We start from the raw sequence: 20,145 nt of genomic DNA, 5'->3' as shown, positions 1-20,145 counted from the left end.
TATTGAGATCTTGACTTCTCTACAATAGTGCTACAGAAAATACCCATGTCTACTTCAGTACTTCATAAGGCTAAATTATAAACATTAGGATGACTTTAGAATCATAAAACAAGCACAATCTAAATTTTAGTTTGTCTACAAGTCCCATAATATCTTAGAGTTCTCTCCATTAGATCAGTTCTCTCTAGTGTACTCTACTTCAATATCCTACATTTTGCTTTATAGCATTTGGCAGAATACTAATGCATTTGGTGGGATTGTTTATTATATGTATGTTTTCCCCAAGAGGTTGCTTATTTTGAAAACTTTTATATAGCCTGGGTATGGCACACAGTCTAGCACAAAAGAAGTGTTTGAAGAACAGCTGTGAAGATGAAATATCTCCAATAAAGTGTTGAACTTCACTGGTGTAATCCAATCCTGGTAGCTTCTTTCTTATCCTTTTAATTTTCAAATTTCATATAGTTGTCACAGACAAAAGAAAAATGCACATGATGTTACCAGTTGTGCAGTATGATTAAACTGTTGACTAAGCTAGAGCTCTTTTTTTTTTTGCTAGAGCTCTTTACATTTGAAAGTATCCTGTTCCAAATATTCTCAATATATACATTACTCAGCATATACACAGGATCCATGTCTGATATACAGCTGTTTCAAAGTATCCCTGCTTGATTAGCATCTACACATGATATGGCTTCAGTCAACTACTATTGGAAAGAAGATACAATTTCTATCAAGAAAACTTATTCACATGGATCACTAATGATTGGTCTTGAACTAACACCTCAGTAGAAATAAAAGGCAACACATGCTTCTTAAATAAACAAAAATACAGAAATGAGTCTGCAGTGAAGGTTTACATAAAGATCTACAAAGGATCATTATGGATTTACAAAAACAAATTTCTTTACACATGGTAAGTAATGCAAAGCAAGTTGTGTATCCTTTGATTCTAAAATAAATGAAAGAAATCCTACTATATATTTTTAATTTATTTCCTACTCAAATATATCATGCAATACCTCATTCTGTGGCACAGAGGCTTGTTCATAACAAGTCTTACTCATCTGTAGGATCTAAAAGGGTCATCCTATACTGTATTCTTATTATTTCTGGGTTTGAAATGAAAGCAAGAAGAGGAGGTTAAAAAAATTCAATTCTAATTCTCTTCTTCTTCTTCCTTCTTTTTAAGCTTATCTCCAAAAAGAAAGAGATATGAGGTGAATTGGATTGGTAGTATGAATAAGGGGAAAAGAGAAAAGAAGGCAAGTGCTTTAGGTGAAAATAGCGGGAAGAAGGCAAGAGAGATTAAGACTACATTTTTTCATGTGCACCATATACTCATGGTGACAATCAGACCATGAGGAAAGATGTTGTCCTGCTGAGTTAGCAGATCTTCACTTGGTGGGGGCACTACATACACAAGCTTCTTCACACTGAGGAGTTAAACCATGCATACCAGCTTATCTTCTGGTTCAATGTGACCATCTTTTGAGTAAATAGAGAGTGAGGCTAAAATCAACCTATGGTTTCTGTCTGTTGGCAATACCAAACCTGGATAGAATTCTACTTACTTACTGAATTAATACTGAATAATCTACAGAGACAGAAAGAATAAAATAAGACCTGTAAAAAAATTTCTGCAGTAAAAAATGTAAAGAAAACCCATTCCTTTAGAATCAAAATCAATGTGACATTATTTAGAAAAAAAAGCTTCAAATTAGATGTGATCAATTTATCTATGGGAATATTGCTGAGCCATAAAAAAAAGAATGGGATCTTGCTATTTGTAACAACATGGATGGATCTAGACGGTGTAATAAGTGAAATAAATCAGAGAGAGACAAATATCATATTATTTCAGTCATAAGTGTAATTTAAGAAACAAATGAACAAACAAAGCAAAAAAGACCAAAACAACAAACAAACAAACAAACAAACAAACAAAAACAGGACTCTTAAATACAAAGAACAATTTGGTGGTTGCCAGAGAAGAGATGGATGGGGCAGTTTGGTGAAACAGATAAAGAGGATTAAAACTATAATATCATGTGAGCACTGGGTAATGTATAGAATTGTTGAATCACTAAACTGCACACCTGAAATTAATATAACACTTTATGTTAATTATACTTCAATAGGGATGCCTGGGTGGCTCAGCGGTTGAGTATCTGCCTTCAACTCAGGCAGGGTGTGATCCTAGAGTCCCAGGATCAAGTCCCACATCAGGCTACATGGAGACTGCTTCTCCCTCTGCCTGTGTCTCTGCCTCTCTCTCTCTCTCTCTCTGTGTGTGTGTCTCTCATGAATAAATAAATAAAATCTTTTTTAAAAAATTATGCTTCAATAAAAAATTAAACAGAAAAGCACATTAAGCAAAAACAAGACAAAGAAAAAAGAAAAGTTTCAAATTAATAACTATATTATTTAGAAGAAAGAATCTATAGAGTTTGACATCCACATTAGAAAGTGAGAAGACATAATGCCTTTGGTGCAAAATGAATAGAAAATTATATAGAAATAATAAGCTAAAATTAAAATATGGGACTTAAAGGGAGAAGAGTAAGGTAAGGAAGAATCAAAAAGGAAGCTAATAACATATTAAATTTAAATTTGCAATGGCATTAGGGAAAACTAAATACATAAATCAGAGGAATAACTTGAAAAGCTCTCACTAAAAGCAAATAAAAAGGGCAGACAAAAGAAAAAGCTGGAAAAGGTCATGCTTCTTAAGAGGGTTAAGAAGAGTGAGGAACATGAGCATTTGGAATAGAGGAAATATGAAAAGACATATTTAAAAAATATCTCAACTGGAAAAATTTAGGGAGATCTAAAAAAGGACCATAACTTTTTCAGGTGAAATTAGTCAAAAGAGATGATGCCTTGCCAGGGCAAAAAACACATGCGGGAAAAAAAAAAAAAAACTACAAGTTCTAGGCAGACAAACAGTTCCTTATGGAAACAAACCTCAGACTTCTCTATCAAAAAGGGAAGAGTGGAGGCAAAACTATAATCCTTTGAGACAATGAGATGGAATAGAGGAAATGTTTATGCCTTCAACTCTTCTTTCATTAGTAAAAAACAGAAATGAATTCTCAAGTACATAAAAACTCAAAAAACATCATAAACCTTTGTTTGAAACCATAGATTTAACACCTACTCTAGATGACTTAGAGGTGAGAGAAATTTCAGAATTCAAAGACACAGAAAATTTTGGAGTTATTAAGAACTATTATTACCTTAGTAATTAAGAATAGCATGTAACATTTATTGGGTGCTCATTTTGTGCCCAGTCCTACGTGTGACTTATCTCATCTTTACTAATACCTTTCACATAAACATTTTTTATCTGTTTATTTACAGTCAATACACTGAGTTGGAACAATCCCCCAAGATTATTATGGCTTATAAATATCTTGCTTACAATTTTAATCATGACACCAAAGTTTTTCCTTGTTATGTTTGAATTGCAACATCAAGTTTAGATTAATTAACTGTAGCCTGGTGTCAAAACTTGGTACAGTTCTTTCTGTATGCATACTTCATATAATGTCTATGGCCACATATACGCACTTTAAACAGTAAAGGAGATATTGTTCTCTTCTAGAACTTACTAGTCATGGCTAACCTATATATAGCATTTACCAAGTGATAGGCACTCTGCTAAGCAGTTCACACATATTAATTCATCTATCCCCACTTTATCCATGTGAATAGCAAAGCATGGAGAGGTAAATAACTTGTTCAAGCTCACTCATCTTGACAGACCTGGATTTTATCTTAAACCCTATATACTATTGCTTTCATTAAAATGGTTGGGACATTAAGGGAATTTTTCTTTACAAAATCATAATTATGTAGAAAATTATCAAAGAACTTGAGAAATTATTTTTCATATTTTTAAATCTTACATTGAATAATTTAATTACTTGCTTTCATTCACTGAGAAAAACTAACAAGTCAAACTAATCACAGAAATATCCTAAGAAAGTCCCAAAGGATATCTTATTCCATCAAAAAATAACTTCCATGATAACCACCCTTCACAGTCAGAATATGAAAGATGGGGGCATCTGGGTGACTCATTGATTGAGCATCTGCCTTTGACACAGGTTGTGATCCTGGGGTTCGGATCCAGTCCCGCATCAGACTCCCTACAGGGAGTCTGCTTCTCTGTCTGTCTCTGCCTCTTTCTCTGTGTCTCTCATGAATAAATAATTAAACTCTTAAAAAAAAGAATATGAAAGATGATGTCAATATGCATAGGAAAAAAAATTTGAAAACACATTAAAATGTAAAGAGTCTGTATCTGTTCATGGAATTCTGGATGTTTTCTTTATTCTTCCCATGTTTTCCACATTTTGTAGCTTTCCCTCTAAATTACTATAAACTTATGCGTGTAATATAGAAGCACAGCTAGGTTAAAAATTATGCATAGAAATACTGAAAAGAGGGCAGCTGGGTCGCTCAGTCAGTTAAGTGGCTACCTTAGGCTCAGGTCATGATCTGGGGCCTAGATCAGGTTCCCTGCTCAGTGGGGAGTCTGCTTCTCCCTCTTCCCCTGCTCATGCTTTCTCTCTTTCTCTCTCTGGCTCAAGTAAATGAATAAATATTTTTTTAAAAGAAATACTGAAAAGAAAGATAACAATGTTATGAATGTTTATTCCTGGATAGTGAAGCCATAGATGGATTTTTCTTTTATTATTATTTTTTTAATTGTTCAAATTAATCACAATCAGGATACCTTATTTTGGTGATGGAAAATCATTATTTTTAACAAAAATAATTACAGCATATCATTACAAAAATTTATGCATGGTGGGTCATTCTCAATAGAACAGACTTCACACATGTCACACACATTCAGAATCTGCTAAAGCTCTGCTATGTATCATGGGCAACTTTTTGGTCTGCTTCCATTTTTTTGTGGTTTACTCAGACTGTAAACACCATTTACAATGGCAAACCTCCTAGTACAGTGACCCACATTAGAAAATTCTCAGAGGTTTTCAAATTTCAAATGTGCCATATTTTAACTGAAATCTATTCAGATAATCTTTCCTATATAAAATCTTAACATTTTTTACAAAGGAAATAATGAAGCAAAAACTAAATATTACATATTTATTTGTGTATTTAAAATACTAACTTAAATTCTAAAATTACCTAGAGTAAAGCAGTTAATGTAAAGTTTATATTACCAATTCTAAGTAATTTACTCAATCCACAGTGACATATAAATATAGTTTTGTTTGAATTTTTAAGATAAAAATTATTTAACAAACATTTATTAGTGATTTCTAGGCATCAAGCACAGAGTTAATGGAAGAGAAATATCTTATTTGCCATAATTCTATTAAGTGAAAAAAATTGCCTCATTCCTCTTTAATATTAATTATTATGAATGAAGAAGACATACAAACATTCTAAATAATTCTAAATGCTAATATGCTATTAACTAAGGAAATTCTAAATAGAATATTTGAATATTTGTGTTGAATTAAATATCAAGCATACCTTTAATCATGTACTAGTAAACATGCATTTCTCCTTTATCTCATCACACAATCATCACTTACTAGCTCAGAAGTAATATCCCGGGGACATTCTTCCATGACCCAGAATTTACTGATCAGTTTGGCATTAAATAGCCTTGAGATGAAGAATCATCCAAAGTTAGTTTCAAAGTGCAAATTTGAGAATAGTCCTCATTAGTACTCAAGCAATTGGCATGAGCTTGCCTTCCATATTGTGGGTGATCTCCCACATTATATAGGATCTGTGGATAAGGCAATCTACATAATTTCATTCTAACACAAAACAAGATCAAAATGAATGCATTGAGAGTTTGAGACTAGAATATGCCTTGAATCTTAATGATGAATTTGGACATTAGAAAGGAAAAGAAAGGCTGGGAAGAGAGAAGAGGGTGGAAAGAGGTAGTGGTCTGGTGGCTGGAATAATATTTATTTGACGTGACTATGTATTCATTCATTTTCCCATTTAAAAATATTTTTGAAGCATCTAGTATGTGTCAGGGACTAAGGATGCAAAAATAAGCAGGGCAGCCAGGCTTCTAGTCCCAAAGCAATTCAAAATCTCCTAGTTAGCAGATACAGAGATTGCAAGCCCTAGTTCCTTACCCTAATTCTTTTTACCTGAAACTGGAAATTGCCAATTAAAGATAGGGCACCTAGTTCTTTTGAGATGCCCTTAAAACCATGGTCCTTCAAAAGAATCTTTGAAAATAAGCTAAGGAAAGTTTTATTCCAATTACTAACTATGATGCAGCTCTTTTTAAAGAAAATTGTTCCAAAAAAGGAGGGCTGGAAGGAGCAACCTTTTTGGAGGTGATGGATAAGTTTATGGCATTGGTAATGATCATGGTTTCATGGGCATGTACTTTTCTCCAAATAAATGAAGTTGTACACATTAAATTCCTACAGTTTTTTGTATGTCAAGCATACTCAAAGCAGTTTAAAAAGAAAGGAAAAAGAAATAAAATTGTTCTGATCCTTGTACAGTTCAAAGATTTCAAAATGTATTAGAAATGTCTTTAAATTTCACTGGACATAATGATGTCCTTCTTATTCTGAGTTCTTTCTCCAGTTCATTCTCTCTATTGTCAGAACCAGGCTATCTGGCAAACTAGCCTGTCTGATAATGTAGATCTCCATTAAGACCATCCCAAATCACCCACTACATAAAATCCTTTGTATTTCTTTACTTTTGACCCTATGCATCCTGAGCACTCATACCTATGGACTACTTACTTTTCCTCAGTCACACGCTGCTCTAGTCCACCTGCAGATTTTTTCAGATACAATCTTCCTCTGATACTACCTCTTTCTGTCCTTTCAACCTGTTATACTAGGGCCACCTTCTCCAAGAAATTACCCCCAAGTCTCTAAACAGAATCATCTCCTCCATTTGTCTTACTTTCCTGGGATATGATTTAACCCTTCCTTACTTCCATCTTTCTTCCCTTTCACAAAATCCCATTTCACTTAAAATACATACGAACTCCTTACCATGATTTACTTGATTGAACCCTGTGGCAGAAACATACTAAGAGATCACCAATGGGTCATGCACTTGTATGTCTTCCTTGGAGTCCAATGGAAACTGTGATTTGCTTCTAACCAATAGAATCTGGCAAAGACAATAGGATAGTAACTCTCTAATTATATCACATCATATAAGACTCCTTCAGAGCAGCCTGGAATGAGAGATACTCTTGTTGGCCTTGGGGAAATCAGATACCATGCTATGAGACAGGCTGTATGAAGGCCTTATGGTAAGGAACTTTGGGTGCATTTAGGAACTGAGAGTGGCCTCTAGTAACAAGAAAATGGGGGCCTCAGTCCTGCAAGCACAAGGAATTGAAATCTACCAACCACCATGTGAGCTGAGCCCCCAAATGAGCATGCTGGCCAACATTATTAGTGGAGCCTTGCAAGACTCAGACCCTGGATGGAAGATCCAGTTACACTGCACCCAGACTCTAGATCCCTGGAAACTGTGAAGTACAAAATAAATATATCTTAGTTTAAGCCACTAATTTTGTGATAATTTGTTATGCAGCAATAGAAAATGAATACAAGCCCTTAACTATACCCCATCACTTTTCCTGACCCTCTCCCCTTGTATTACTTAGATCTGGACACTCACTCATGCCCTCTTTTCCTGATCCTCACTTCAGGAACATTGCACATCCAGATCCCTCTGTTTGGAGCACTTTGTCCTCACTCATCCTGCAGCTGGCTCCATCTCAATTTATGCCATTGCATTTTAAGTGGTCCCTTATCAACTTGTTTGGATATTCTGTCTCAATTTGATTTCCCTCCATCCCTTTATGGTTTAGTATTAAATTTGTTTCTTTTATGGAATTGATCAAAACATACTATAATTTAATTATTTACTAACATTTATTTCCATATTTCCACTAGAATATAAGATTGTTAAAAGAAAGTATATGTCTTCCTACTGCATATTCAGTATCTAGCTGGACATACAGTGAGTTCTTAATAAATATATACTAATTGGATAAGTAATGATAGAGGTAAGATCATGCAGATTCTTATAGATAATGGTTAAAAGCTTGCATGACTTCACACATTTGGTGTTCCGTAGAGTTGATAATTACCATAGTAGTGAGACACATTTATTATTTTGGAGCTAGACTTAATGAGCATGATGATGGGTTAAACATGGAGAATGAAGGAATAAGAATAATTTATTTATGTATGAACATAGATGGATAGGTAAGTAGGTAGGTAGAGGATTCTAGGAGCAGCAGGGATGCATGGTACAAAATAGAATTCATTGGAGTTGTTGACTGTTTTGGAATTAGAAAATGAAGGAAGTATGCAAAATAATAATCTAGGTGGGTCCCTGATCAGTTAAAATTCAAAGTACAGGAAGAGAATGAGTCTTTCTGTATGTAAAGAGATATTTATGTAAGTATATTTTCAAGTATTGTATGAATTATTAGAAAATTATAATTGTAGCACTGAGAACAGTGTTTTGTTAACAACAAATGTTGAATAAGTGTTCTTTAATTTGAATCACTGAATTAACTTTACATATGGTTTGGCTTTTAAAGATTTAACATAATCCATTACTAAAAAGAAATATTAGAAAAATTTTATTAGAATTGGGGGAAGTATTGGCAGGAAAAATTATTCAGAAAGAAAATATAACAGAACAGCAAGCAAGTTTGGTCTAATCCAAGGATGCTTTGGATTATAATGATAATATTTCTATAATGTCTCTGTCTGCCCCAAATTTTAACTTGACTCCATTATTTGATATTGATGTCTCCTTATTTTTTCAGTTTATTAAAATTAGTGAAATAAAAAAGCTCTGAGGTAAGAGTAGGATTTATAAGGACCAAAACACACTGAGATTGAAAGCAAAATGTTTCATAAGTTACCTCATGGATACACATCCTCCCATAATTCAGTTGAAAAAGAACCAAAAGAGATATGGCACAATTTTGCTTGGGAACGTGCTGATCTAACTAAAATGAATAGTAGTCAGCTGCATGCTGACCTCTGATAATTATTAGGTCATTGCCAATAAAACCAACTGCAATACATTGATACTTTATGATATATATATCATATATATACTTATATATATTATGCACGGTGTGTGTATATATCTTACAATGTACATATATGTTTGCATATGTGTGTATATATATGATATATATTTATATATCTCACAGGGGATAGATAAATATCCTATAACATACAAAGGATTGTGTTGGTAAAATTTGTATGGTTTGGCAATGAGTTTGGACCTAATCCTATAGGCAATGCAGAGCTTGTAAAGTTTCCATGAAAGTGACTGACATGTTCAAAATTGTTTTTAACAACTGTAAATAGAGTGCAGAATATTTTAGTGCATCTTATTTCTTAACTATTCTACCAACACCCAGTGATGTGCAATGATCAATTCTGAGATACGTATTTTAGTAAACATTTCATTTTAATTAATTGTACTAGAGTCACTATTGTTTCCATGCTAAAAACATCTTTCCACCCTTGCTTTATGACGTTCCTTCACGGTATGACAAATGATGCCCCAGGAAGTGCATATGAAACCAATCTTTAAAACTGAAGAATGAATGAAGTTGAGTGATTTAGAAGATATTACAGAGATGGAATTGACAGAAATTGGTGAGAATATAATATGAGGAAGGAGGAGCTATCAAGGATGACAACAGGAGTTCCAGCTTGGGAGAAAGGGTAAATGGTGAATTCATGAATTGAGATAGAGGAGGGGAAGAGTACAGAAACAAGTTCAATTTTAGTCATAATGAATTACCAAAATTCTACTGGTAGAATAGCAACACTGCTTTATCTGAAATATTTTAACTATTTGCCACCTAAGAACAGTAGTTCACAAAGTTTTCAATATATTTGTATTTTATAGCAGACAAGGTGATTGAAAATAAAAAAGATAAGCAAAGAATAGTATATATTTCAATTTACTCAATTACTATTTATTATGTAAAGGTCAAAGAATAAAAAACTACATCATCTAAATAATATGTTTATAATGTATGGATCTTGCCCTCAATATAATAACTAGATGCGAAGGAATATTTCAGCTCAATAAAATCAGTGCACTACAGAAGCAGTCTAATAATCCATAGTTACTCTCTGATTATGATTAGCCTTGGCCTGAGCCTACAAATAAATGCAAAACCAAGTTAAGAACTGTAAGTATGAAAAACAAATCTGACAAAAAACAAATCCTAAGCATCTTGCCTCAATTATAAAATATTTCAGACAAAAGTAGAGGTATAATAATTTTCTATTGAGTGTTACCAAAAGTCAATAGGCAAATAGATGACACTCTTGAAATACCCTGAATTTATTTGTGTATTATTTAATTTATTCTTCTCATATTTATGCCTCCCATGTGAAATATAGATTAAAGTTATTTTTGTGAATATGTCTAAACTATAACACATATTCATATGTCCTTGTTATTCATGCACATATCTATGATTCTACAGCTATATGTGACAGTTAATGCTGATACAGAAAGCTTTCGTTTTCTTGGCTCAAAGCATACAGTAATTCCATGCAAGTGATCTAATATGTTGAAAGAAATCTTTTTTAAAAGCTTGCTCAGTGTAATCTATTACTTTTGGTTTAATTGAACTTGGTTAATCTAAATCAGTTTGCAAATTTAATCTTTTTGTACATTAAAATGTGTCTAAAAACTTGAAAGGTAGTGGCATTGTATTTCCAACTGTCTGGTTACTATTTAAATATAGCAGACAAGAAAACGATGAAAGTAGACAAATCAAACTTAAATTAACAGAATCTGACTAAATTATTCCTATTAAAATAAATGTTTCATTATTTTCAAATGAACTTTTTGCTTTTAAATGATACTATGTGAAATTATTTATGATGTTTTCAGTGAAGGAATCTACATTTTATACCTTCCACTATAAGGAGTCTATAATGAATGAAACATTACAGACAAAGTGAAGTTCATTTCAAGGGCACTTTCCCACTGATAGACTGCTCACTGCTGACAGCAGATCAGTGACTCATAAAACTGCTATGCTGGTGTTCACTTGATACTCTAATGGTGATGCATCTACCTTGTTATCCTGTTCAATAATGATGCTAATATAGAGTGTGAAAATTCGCTAACAAGATCCACCTGAAGAAATGATTACCTCTCATAAAAATGTATGATTATGCCATTAATGATATTTTGAAAGGTTTAATGGATCCCTGGAATCCTACCCTGTAAATAGCCAAACTGCCACTCATTTTCTGAGGAAAAGTGGGTGAAAGTCAATCTTTGGCAAGGCTGTACAAAAGACAACCAACTTCTTTTAGATGTTAAATGCATTTGTCCTTGAACTCCAACTAGTTCATAAATATTTCCTTTGATAGATATTTTTCCTTCTCACATATTTCTTTGTGGTTAATGGTGTAAAACTTTTACTCTTTTAAATGTCAAATTATCATTTCTTATACATACTTCTTGACAATTGCTACTAAGTATATTGTTTAGAGTTATTTGCAGAGTAAAGCAAAACTATATAGCTACTATTCTATCAAAGTTTTATGTAAGGATTTGTTTCCTTAAATCAATTTTTGTTTTCAGTATGGCTGCATTATAATATGCTGCTAGAAGATTATTATGAAATGCCAAACATCTATTATGGTCCATATTGCTTTTCATAATAATATTTATTTGTCAAACACCTACTGTGAGTATTGCATTGTATTGCGTATTATAGCAGTATAAAGAGAAGACAAGCTCCTGACCCTGAGGAGACTGTCATCACTCTCCTGGCTGGGTAAAAGTAAAGGCCAATTCCTCTTGAAAACAGAAAAAGGATAAATAAAATGCAAATGAATGTAAACAGTGGTTATTGGGGATTAAGAGTGTACTTACCTTGATGAACATCTAGGTGATATGTGAAATTGTTGAATTATTATATTGTATATCTTAAACTAACATAACACTCTGCTAGCACACTGGAATTAAAATAAAATAAAAATATTTTTTTAAAAAATAAAAGATATGTTATTATGATACATAAGTTCCTTGATACCTAAGTAGAAGGAAAAAAATCATGTATCTATTTTTCTAAACTCAAAATTTCATCTTTATTTTTCTACATTAGAGTAAACCTAGATCAGCCTTCAGTAATTTGGCTATTGGGAAATTAAGGTAGATCTGTATACAAATAAATGGATAATTTAGAAGAAAATTCTGTTTATCAAAATTAACCCCAGGAAAGGCTTACACAGATAAATTTTAATGGAAGAAATGAAGTTGTAAAGGAACTACTTCAGAAAAACATATCAGAGACAAACGGGTTCATTAAATAATTCTACCAAACGGAGACCAGTTAGAACATAAAAGATCAAAAACATTCAAATTCAGTTTACAAAGCAAGGATAAAATTGATACTAAAATAATAGACAGACTAATATTAATTATGAGTATTGAAAATATTCAAAATAAAATGAGTAGATTCCAAAACTACCAACAATACATCTTGTCTGTTAGGAAGTGAATGTTGTGTACCCCTTCCCAATATTTATGTTGAAGCCACAACTCTCAATGTGATGGTAGTTAGAGATAGAGCCTTTATAGAAATAATTAAGATTAAATAAGGTCACAAGGTGAGGACACTGATCCAATAGGATTAATGTACTTGTAAGAAGAGACACTAGAGAGCTTGTTCACTCTTTTGCCAGATTTAGTAAACTTTCCACCACTTGGAAAGTTTTCTTTTTTTTCAGGTGGCCACATCAACAAATATTCATGGAAGTTAATAAACATATGAGTTAACACATGAAGAATGGGTGTGGACAAGACAAGTAGAATGCATTCCTGACAGGAATAGCACTGTGAGAAAAAAAATATAGAAGCAGACCCACTAATGAGGACATTTGTATGGAGCAATGAAGGTATTTGGGAGGGAGGGGGGCAATCACTAAGTGTGGCCAGAAGAGACATATTCCTCTTTGTCCTTGAAACTGCAGGTCACAGACCCCCAGTGTTTAGGGATCTCTGAAGTGTCCAGTAGAGTTCCCAATAAAGAGATAACAACCCATCTTAGAGCTAGTTCACATAGGGTCATATGAATATTAGAGTATGACATTCTATAGCAATGTTTAACCTTCTGCATCACCAAGGGCAACCTTCACCATCTCTGAGCAATGGAGTCATCATGTTCTCATTCCTTACACACAATCCATTATTAAGTCATAGAATGCCATCCTTCCACATTTACTGTGATAGGTCCTAATTGAAGCCCTCCTCCTGACACTGCAGCTTCCTGGGGATCTCTGGGGCAAAGGCAGAACTACTACTGTCTGATGACATTCTCACACTGCGTGTATTACCAAGCACTTGAGCTTCTGCTGTTGTAGTAGTTAAACTTTATGTGGTAAATTACATAGGCTTTGCCCTTGTTTCAATGCTTGATTTAATTAAGGCTCTTATTTAGTAACCAATCCCAATGAAAATGTGGTCATTTTTTATTGATAACAAATACCTCATAAATATTTGACTCTGTGTTTCAGAAAAAAGCCCTAATTAACTTCATTCACTCATTCATTCATTCATTTCATTCATTCATTCATTCATTTAGTCATTTATTTCTTTGACAAATCTTTTTGAATACCAGCCATGTGTCAGGCAGTATTCTAACCACCATGGTAAAGAAAATAATAATAATAATAAAAAAGTCCATGGACCTTACATTACGGCGAAGAAGATAGAACATAAACAGAAATAAATAAACAAGACAATTTCCACTAGTGATAAATGCAATTAAGAAAATGACATCAGGTGATTAATTGGGGAAGGGCTGGGTGAAAAGGGCTGGGTTTAGATTAAATAGACATTTAGGTTAAATGGCCCAAAAAGACGTCTCTGAGAGGGCAGTACGGAACTTAGACCTGATATTTAGGAGTCAAGCATGTGATTGAAAATTGCCAAGCAAATATTTTAATTTCAAACTGAATAGAATGAGGTCAGATATGTAAGCAAGGACTGGCTCCTTTTGGTTCCATGTTTCCCAAATTTTGGTGGCCAGCCAGGGTATGGTAGGTATGTTTGGTCCAGAGAATACTAATGTGCAGGTCTTGTTCAGGTACTAATAAGCTCTTCAAAAGAATCATGAAGAATTCACTTTCCATCTATGGATAGTGTACAAAATGTAGAAATGTATTACAGATATGTACAGACTCCTAGTTTTGCCTCAGTGAGCACTCTGGCATCCAATTAAGCCACCTGACTGCTTTTATAATTATGTAATCAGTCTGCACACATTTAAAGCCGCAGATGAAACATTCCCAAATTACTCTACACTTTTACTTGAAATTAGTGCATATTTTAAGCTGAAGCTTGGTGCTAGAAAAGGCTCACTTTATCGCTATCAAACAAAATTAAAAGGGACAGTATTTATAAAGGTAAAAGAAAGTGAAGAGCTGTTTTATCCAGAGAATTCAGTTAACATAAAGATCCAATCTAGGTAATTTATATGAAAAGCCCAATTTCTCAAATTATATGTTTAATTGTCAGTTCTTCACTTGTCTTGGCAAATGCAACAAGCCAGTCTAGTCATTTACACTGGAAATCTTCTATAGTTGTTTCTTCATATTTTCAAACAGTCCATGGATTTTTAAAAATTTGCCAGAAATATATATTTATATGTATTTTGTCAAATAATGGAATGTTTAGAAACATCTAAATGACAAGCTATATTTTTAGATGTGATTTTCACATCTGATAGCTTATACTTATAACTTCAGTGTTTTAATGACACAAAATAATGATATAGTGACTGAGGAGTTAGTTTCAAATACAAACTGCCAGCTATTCCTGTAATAGAGAGAAGCTGTTTTTGGCATCATAAAATGACAATGTTACAATCGGAATGAATACTGAGTTTATATAATGTTTTGAAACTTTCCTAAAGGAAATTATTTTAAAATCTAGTTGTATGAAATTTATTTCATATTAAATACTGGGTTTTCTTTTCTTCCATTGGGTCTATAGGTCATCAAACAAGTTAATAATTTCTCTTTTTTTTCCATTTTTAGGCATATTTGAGCATAGAATTTGAAAGTATAGAGAATAGTAAAATTAACCTTTTCCCCAGTTTCCACAATAAACAATGCATGGCAAAACCTGCTTCATGAATATCCATGTACATATATCTCTCCTACCCTCCCTGGATTGCTTTGAAACAAGTCCAGGAATCATATAATTTAATCTATGGATTTAAGTTCCTGAAAGATACACCAAAAGGGCCACTCTAGGAAAGTGCAGGATTTTTTTTTCCCTTGAGTTCCCTTTAGCTTTTCTTTCTTAGTGAATAAGGCTAGACCAGACTTGAATGAGACTAATTAGACTCTCAAATCCATTCTTCTTTCTCTTAAAAATCAGTCCAAAATTTCTCCTGGGTCATCCTGGTTCCTTAGTTCTGTAGGAGTAAAAATATTTCTCAACCATAAGGCACAGCCATCCCGAGTTCTTAGTACCTCACTGGATAAGTGAAAGCAGAAAGAGAGAGAGAAATTGACCCAATGGTCTTTTCCATACTTCAAAGGTCACCAGGATTTGCCCCTTTCATGTAGTTTCCCCAAAGTTCTAACATCTTATTCCAATGCTATGAAACTAGAACCTCAAGAGGAGAATGTCTTCTCCTCTGTGAGTAGTTATTTTATGATGAAAAAAATCTCATTTTATTTCTCAATCTTTTCATTTCTCTGGGATCATTTTTAATTTGTCTCTATCATATTTCTTTGATTCAAGTTAAGAGCATCCTTCCTGCAGAAATTTCAGTTGTCAGTAGGAGAATTGGGATGTGAGAAAGAGAGAAAGGTGAGGGGCAGTTTATACTCACACAAGTGAACATTTGAATACAGATTTACTGAAATAATACTGTCAGTTGTTGGATTACCAAGAGTTGTTGCAGGTTCATGCGTATAAAATTAATCCTCTTTTCAATCTAGTATTCTCCAAGGGCTATAAGACATGTCCTCCCAAATCTTTATCTACCATTATAAAGTAGCTTATAAACCTTTATAACAGTGCTTATCTCATTTTATTGTCTCAACTCAATACAGAGAGGACAGAAGTTAGTCTTTCCTCATAAACAAGGTAATATATTTATAAAAAAAGAAAAAGTTCTGAGAATTATATTAGGATAATAGAGAGGAATGCCCTCAAGAAGTTGGAAAGAGGAGGGAGGGGCAAGATGGCGGAAGAGCAGGGTCCCCGAGTCACCTGTCCCCACCAAATTACCTAGATAACCTTCAAACCATCCTGAAAATTTACGAATTCGGCCTGAGATGTAAAGAGAGACCAGCTGGAACGCTACAGTGAGAAGAGTCCGCGCTTCTATCAAGGTAGGAAGACGGGGGGAAAAGAAATAAAGGAACAAAAGGCCTCCGAGGGGGAGGGGCCCCGGAGGAGCCGGGCTGAGGCCGGGGCGAGTGTCCCCAGGACAGGAGAGCCCCGTCCCGTCCGGAGGAGCAGGAGCTGCACCAACCTTCCCGGGCGGAAAGGGGCTCGCAGGGAGTTGGAGCAGGACCCAGGAGGGCGGGGATGCCCTCGGGCTCCCTGGGACACTAACAGACACCTGCGAGCGCAGGGGAGTGCTCCGAGCTCCCTAAGGGCTGCAGCGCGCACGGCGGGACCGACCGGAGCAGCTCGGAGGGGCTCGGGCGGCGGCTCCGCGGAGGGGGCTGCGGGGCGGGAGCGCGAATCCCACAGAGCAGGCCCCGGAGCACAGGGCGCCGGGACACAGCCCAGGATCCGGCCTCCCCCGGGACAGGCAGAGGCCGGGAGGGCCCAGGACAGCGAGGACGCTCCTGCCCCGAGCTGAGCAGATCAGCGGCCCCGCCCGGAGCCTCCAGGCCCTGCGGACGGAGAACCGAGAGCCCCGAGCCCGGTAGTTCCTGCGGAGGCTGAATCCAGGCTTCCAGAGTTGCCGTAGCAACTGCTGCTGTTCCTCCTGGGGCCTGGCGGGGTAAACAACCCCCGCTGAGCCCGGCAGCAGGCAGGGGCAGAGCAGCTCCCCCAAGTGCTAACACCTGAAAATCAGCACAGCAGGCCCCTCCCCCAGAAGACCAGCTGGACGGACCAGTGATACTCCCCCGTGTTCCAATACAACTTGTTTTTGGCCACTCTGCACTGAGCAAAATGACTAGAAGGAAAACCTCACCTCAAAAGAAAGAATCAGAAACAGCCCTCTCTCCCACAGAGTTACAAAATCTGGATTACACTTCAATGTCAGAAAGCCAATTCAGAAGCACTATTCTACAGCTACTGGTGGCTCTAGAAAAAAGCATTAAGGCCTCACGAGACTTCATGACTGCAGAATTTAGATCCAATCAGGCAGAAATTAAAAATCAACTGAATGAGATGCAATCCAAACTAGAAGTCCTAACGACGAGGGTTAACGAGGTGGAAGAACGAGTGAGTGACATAGAAGACAAGTTAATGGCAAAGAGGGAAACTGAGGAAAAAAGAGATAAACAATTAAAGAACCACGAAGACAGATTAAGGCAAATAAATGACACTCTAAGGAAGAAAAACCTACGTTTAATTGGGGTTCCCGAGGGCGCCGAAAGGGACAGAGGGCCAGAATATGTATTTGAACAAATCCTAGCTGAAAACTTTCCCAATCTGGGAAGGGAAACAGGCATTCAGATCCAGGAAATAGAGAGATCCCCCCCTAAAATCAATAAAAACCGTTCAACACCTCGACATCTAATAGTGAAGCTTGCAAATTCCAAAGATAAAGAGAAGATCCTTAAAGCAGCAAGAGACAAGAAGTCCCTGACTTTCATGGGGAGGAATATTAGGGTAACAGCAGACCTCTCCACAGAGACCTGGCAGGCCAGAAAGGGCTGGCAGGATATATTCAGGGTCCTAAATGAGAAGAACATGCAACCAAGAATACTTTATCCAGCAAGGCTCTCATTCAAAATGGAAGGAGAGATAAAGAGCTTCCAAGACAGGCAGGAACTGAAAGAATATGTGACCTCCAAACCAGCTCTGCAAGAAATTTTAAGGGGGACTCTTAAAACTCCCCTTTAAGAAGAAGGTCAGTGGAACAATCCACAAAAACAAGGACTAAATAGATATCATGATGACACTAAACTCATATCTGTCAATAGTAACTCTGAACGTGAATGGGCTTAATGACCCCATCAAAAGGCGCAGAGTACCATGGACTTTCTTCAGAGACTTAGAACAAATTATTTTAAGATTCGTGTGGAATCAGAAAAGACCCCAAACAGCCAGGGGAATTTTAAAAAAAGAAAACCATATCTGGGGGCATCACAATGCCAGATTTCAGGTTGTACTACAAAGCTGTGTTCATCAAGACAGTGTGGTACTGGCACAAAAACAGACATATAGATCAATGGAACAGAACAGAGAACCCAGAAGTGGACCCTGAACTTTATGCTCAACTAATATACGATAAAGGAGGAAAGACGATCCACTAGAAGAAAGACAGTCTCTTCAATAAATGGTGCTGGGAAAATTGGACATCCACATGCAGAAGAATGAAACTGGACCACTCTCTTGCACCATACACAAAGATAAACTCAAAATAGATGAAAGATCTAAATGTGAGACAAGATTCCATCAAAATCCCAGAGAAGAACTCAGGCAACACCCTTTTTGAACTTGGCCACAGTAACCGGAGAAGGACAAACAGTGTATGTTCTCATTCATTTGGGGAATAGGAATAATAGCGAAAGGGAATATAAGGGAAGGGAGAAGAAATGTGTGAGAAATATCAGAAAGGGAGACAGAACATAAAGACTTCTAACTCTGGGAAATGAACTAGGGGTGGTGGAGGGGGAGGAGGGCGGGGGGTGGGGGTGAATGGGTGACGGGCACTGAGGGGGGACACTTGATGGGATGAGCACTGGGTGTTATTCTGTATGTTGGTAAATTGAACACCAATAAAAATTAATTTATAAAAAAAAAAAAAAAAAAAAAAAAAAGAAGTTGGAAAGATGAGAAATGTGTCATTCTAAGAAATCATGCCCCAATGGATAAGAATAGAGAAGAGAAAAACAGTCATTAAAGAGCAGCTTCTGGGTGTGTCATAGCAGGCTGATCCTTGCCCAAAGGCACAGGCATAATAAATAAGAACTATCTCACACAGGGGCAGGTGATTAGTGTGAGAAAGTCAGTGAAGTAAGCATTGTCTATGCCTACTTGCACTAATCAAGGCTCTCTCAAAAACAATCTGGTCTACTTGGAGGAGATATGGCATTCTCAACCCCAATGAGCCAACAGAATCTTGCAGAGGTTATATGACTTAGCTCTCAGACATACAGCTATCTGTTATCAAAGCATAATTAAGAATCCAAATCATAATTAAAAAAACAAATAAAAAATACATGGAGACAAATGAAAATGATAACATAATGGTCCAAAATCTTTGGGATGTAGCAAAGTGGTTCTAAGAGGGAAGTTTATAGCAATATGGGCCTACCTCAAGAAGCAAGGAAAATCTCAAATAAACAACTTAATATTATACCTCAAGGAAACAGAAAAGGAAGGACAAATGAAACCCAAAACCTATAGAAGGAATGAAAAAATAAGGTTTAGAGCAGAAATAAACCACAGAGAAATTTTAAAAAAAACAATAGAACACATCAATGAAATCAAGAGCTGGTTCTTTGAAAGGATCAACAAAATTGACAAACCTTTAGTCAGAGTCATCAAAGAGAAAGAGGGATAGTGAGGAAGAGAGAGGATTCAAATGAGCAAAATCAGAAATGAATGAGTAGGAAAAACAACCAACACCACAGAAATACAAAGTTATAAAAAATATTATAAAAAAATTATATGCCAACAAATTGAACAATCTAGAAGAAATGGATTAATTCCTAGAAACATATAACCTCCCAAAACTGAATCAGGAATATAGTGAATACTGAAAACCTGAACAAACCAATTAAATGAAATTTAATTAATTTAATTAAATGAAATTAAATCGGTAACCAAAATATTCCCAACGAACAAAATCCAAGACTTTACAGGTGAATCCTACCAAACATTCAAAGAACAATTAATGCCTCTACTTCTCAAACCATTTCAAAAAAA

Source organism: Nyctereutes procyonoides, unplaced genomic scaffold (genome assembly GCF_905146905.1).
Source record: "Nyctereutes procyonoides isolate TBG_1078 unplaced genomic scaffold, NYPRO_anot_genome, whole genome shotgun sequence".
NCBI lineage: Eukaryota > Metazoa > Chordata > Mammalia > Carnivora > Canidae > Nyctereutes > Nyctereutes procyonoides.
Note: the sequence above shows the minus strand (reverse complement) of the source record.